Consider the following 3,801-nt stretch of genomic DNA (forward strand, 5'->3'; position numbering starts at 1 on the left):
GGTGTAGGGCAGGCGGAGTGAGAAAAAGAAGGGGGGGGGGGGGAGAAGGCAAGGAGGGACAGGCGGGACCTGGGTGAGCTGGGCTCGGGGTGGCGGGGAAGGGCTGCAGCTCTGCCTCGACTTTCCTCCTCCCTGAGCTCCACCCGGCGCCTGAGCCCTGCGAGATGCTACTTCTGCAGAGCAGGGGAAGGGTTAATGTGTGTTTGGGGAAAGGGTGAAATAAATGCAGAAAAAAACATTGCAATGAACGCAGCCAAGCTACAGTGAGCTGCTGGTGCTTGCACTGATGCCCGGCCACCCTTGGGATGCTCCCAACTCCCAAGACATTTCCAACCCACTCAGCATAGCACATCCCATCCACATCTCTCCAGACCCACACAGCAACCCTGCTTTCCCCAGGCAGCCAGCTTTCCAGAGAGATTTGCTGTTAAATATTTGGACAGGGCCTGTAGCACATTTCTGAGGAGGCACACGCATGGCTGCTACGAAGCAGCAGCATTGCTGGCAGGGGAAACCTCAGCGAGGGGAGCATGGGTGCGCTGGAAGTGTGCTGGGCTCTAATTAAAGCTGTTCACCCTCAGGGACGTGCACAGGCATCCCAGCAAATGATGAATGCAGCTCTGCAATTGAAACACTTCCATTTAAATGAGTCTAGTTAGAATGCAAACCAAATCAATTGGTTTTTAGTCTTCTTAACATTTACCTTACCTTGCTCTATGGACTGCAAGCTACAGCAATTAGCTCCAGTTCTCTTAATCCTTCGTTACCACTCAGAGTTCAAGACCTCTTGGCATATGTTGTCTCTCCCCCTCTCCCATGCACATTTGCAAATCGTTTTGGGTAAGTCTCAGCATTTGGACGGCACTGGCTTAACATGTGCGATGCAGGAAAACATCACTGTGATGCACGAGGAAACGCAAGCTGGAATAGTGAAGATGGAAACAAATCTTGCAGAAATCCCAAAGAACCAGCATATTCAATCATTTGCAGATGTTGGGTGGTTCGTGCCTTCCAGGGTCTATTGTTTCCAGTGCCATTATTTATTGGTTTGTTCTGCTGTGGGGGTCGGTAGCACGAGGGCTAGGCATCACCTGGGGTCCTGGTCCCCGTGGGACCACGCTGCTGCCAAGCTCTCCTCTTGCCCCAAGAGACCCCCGCGGCCAGCAGCTGCTCTGTTTGGGGCTGATATGAGCCAAGTGACATGGCAGGTGATTGAAGGGGAGGAGAGATGAGCAAATCCAGCAATTTTGGTGGCAGGTCGTGGTGGTGAGAGTAAGAGGCGTGGAGGTGCAATGGGATGCAGAGCCGGGTCATGCCATGCTGTGCCACCCCTCGTACGGGCTCATCTTGCAACTCTCATCGCCGTAAACTTTCCCAGCTTGCTGGGATGCTCCTGTTGGTCCTTGCAGTGCTTGAGCCTTCAGCCTCACTGCTCCAGTCTCTTACTCCCCATCGGAGGATGTCACGGCCTCAGTCCCTGTGCCTCTGGCCATGTACCATAGCAAAATCAACCCCACCTAAATTATTTCTGCCATGCTTTATGGCGAATATGTGCTGGAGCCATCTGGTTTGTCCTGGATCTCTGCTTTAATTCCTGCACATCCACTGGAATAAGTCAAGCTATTGCTTTTCTGGAGCTGTAAAGGGAGTTTCATCCTTGCCTATGCTGGTTATCGTGTTTGGTGCAGCTACCCTGGGTGGCTGGATCCAGGCACCACCCACTGAAAACCTCAAAGTAAGGGGGAATATAAAAAGCTGCCCCTCTGTTTCCAGCAAGGGTGAAGGGTTCAGCTCAGTGAAACCTGTGCCTCCTCACAGGGTCCTTTGGTGCCATTCACGGTCGCCTCGTTATTACTAATTAGGATTTGCAAGGGTAGAGCAGGGACGCCCCGGGCTCAGGACTGTGTTGTAACAGTTTTGGCCATTTCTACTAGCAAAAAGACCCTTTTTTTTTTTTTTTTATTTCCGAGAAGCTTCTCCCCCCCAGATGAGTGATAGAAGTCAATCTGAGTTTCACAAGCCGCGGGAGCCATTGCAGGGATGCCCCGGGCTCCTTCCTGCTCGCCCGTTGTCTTCCCACGCCAGCCACATCAATTGTGGCAATTTAGCAAACCCCCCTCGAAATCAATGCCGTTAAACTGCTGATTTCCCTGTGTCCACACAAGACTTCTCCATCGACTGCCGGCTGGCAGCGCTGGGGTCGATCAGGAGCATGTTTAAGATGAAGACATCCCCACGAGGCACTGCAGCTCCTGGCAAAACCCCGCGAAATCCCACATCTTCCCATTGTTCCTGCATCCAGCAATGCCGCAGGGAAAGGCGATAGCTGTGACTCGGGCAGTGAGACCCACGGTAACGCTGCTAAGGAGTGCTGCTTTAAGGAGAAAAGCTGGGTATTCGGGCCATATCCTCTATTTAATGTATTTATTTTTTTTTAACTAGACCATGAAGTTGTATTTTTGCTTCCAATGCTTAAATCCATCGCCATATAAGCAAAAGCAGCATGCTGTCATCAGCCAAGGCAGCATGGAAACTCATTTTTCTATGAAATATATTTTTTTTTCCTTTCAACAGTTTGTTCTTTTTTTAAATATATATGTTTAAAAACCAAGCTCTAGGCTGGAAACTGTCAGGTTTCTGATATGCACAGTTCCCCATCCACCTCCATCCAAGTCAGAAAGCTATAAACCATGCAAGAAGAACTCGGTTCAGCCGACAGTTTCACATAAATGAGCCCAACAAAAACTTGCATTTTGGATTTTTATTCTTTTCATTACAAAACCTTAGTCACAAGATCAGAGACATCCCCATGAGCAGCTCTGCTGTTCCCAAAAGACCCCGAGCTGTCGGGAAGAAAGAGTCCGGCAAGGAGGGATGTGCTGCAGAGCCCTCCCAGCTCATCGGCTGGTGCCTCCCTTTTCCCCCCAGCATAAGCACGTGTAAAGATTTGGTCTATAAATTTTTTTTACAACCTATTTTCAATAAACCTGGGTTTCATCTCCGTGCTAAAGACAGGAGAGCCCTTTTTGTGGGCAATAAAGGGTCTGGGGGGGGAAACGCTTGCCAGGGACGGGATGCGGCTGCTCCCAAACCGGCACCTTAGGCAGCTCCTGCTGCAGTGGCGTGGGCAAACACCAGCGTTTCCCAATCCCTGCCTTTTCCGGCTCATTTTCCGTTTGATCTCTTCGCATGTCATGCCCCACTGAAAAGCAAACAAATGTCAGAGCGGTCGGCCCCAAGGCCGCCTTGCCTGCAGCCGGTGCCAAAAACGCCTCTCCAGAGCCGGCCACGTCCCCCGAGACCTGCCATGGCCATGTGTGGTCGTCCCGTATTTCTGAGAAACACAGGTTGTGCTTGGGTGAAGCCCCCAATATTATTTTATCAGGAGGAGAGGAGCTCGAAGGATGAGCAGCCCTGGAGCTGGGTGGTGAAGTCTCGGGGCTGAGTTGCGGCTGCTGCCTCCTCGCCAGGGGAATGATCAGCCCCAAAATTAAGCCAAGCACCTGAGTCTTCTCCAACACTTTGACTAAATGCTTAAATATGTGGTTCATCTCCAGAGGGCTTCAGCGCGTGCTTCAGCGCTTCGTTAAGCTGGGGGGGTTTAGGCACGTGCTTGGAGGTGACGTTGTTTATGCTCAAGGGTTTTGCTGCACCGGGAGAGGAATCTGGTCCCTGGATCGAAGACTACGAAGAGCTGAGCTTGCCCCATCCGTCTGTTCATCCACCCTTTATTCCCCCAAAATGAAGCCACTATCTCCGCAGCAGCCCTGACAAGGGAGCCGGGGGGGTGTGCCGATGCGT

At 51.5% G+C, this 3,801-nt stretch overlaps 1 protein-coding gene across 1 annotated transcript in view; it reads left to right on the top strand.

Annotated features, from left to right (window-relative positions):
- Positions 1-3,801, top strand: part of PCSK6 (proprotein convertase subtilisin/kexin type 6) — a 33,648-nt gene that overhangs the window by 5,225 nt on the left and 24,622 nt on the right. The gene's annotated exons all lie outside the window — the stretch shown is intronic.

This window comes from Pygoscelis adeliae, unplaced genomic scaffold, assembly GCF_000699105.1.
Source record: "Pygoscelis adeliae isolate BGI_AS28 unplaced genomic scaffold, ASM69910v1 Scaffold13, whole genome shotgun sequence".
Taxonomy (NCBI): Eukaryota; Metazoa; Chordata; class Aves; order Sphenisciformes; family Spheniscidae; genus Pygoscelis; species Pygoscelis adeliae.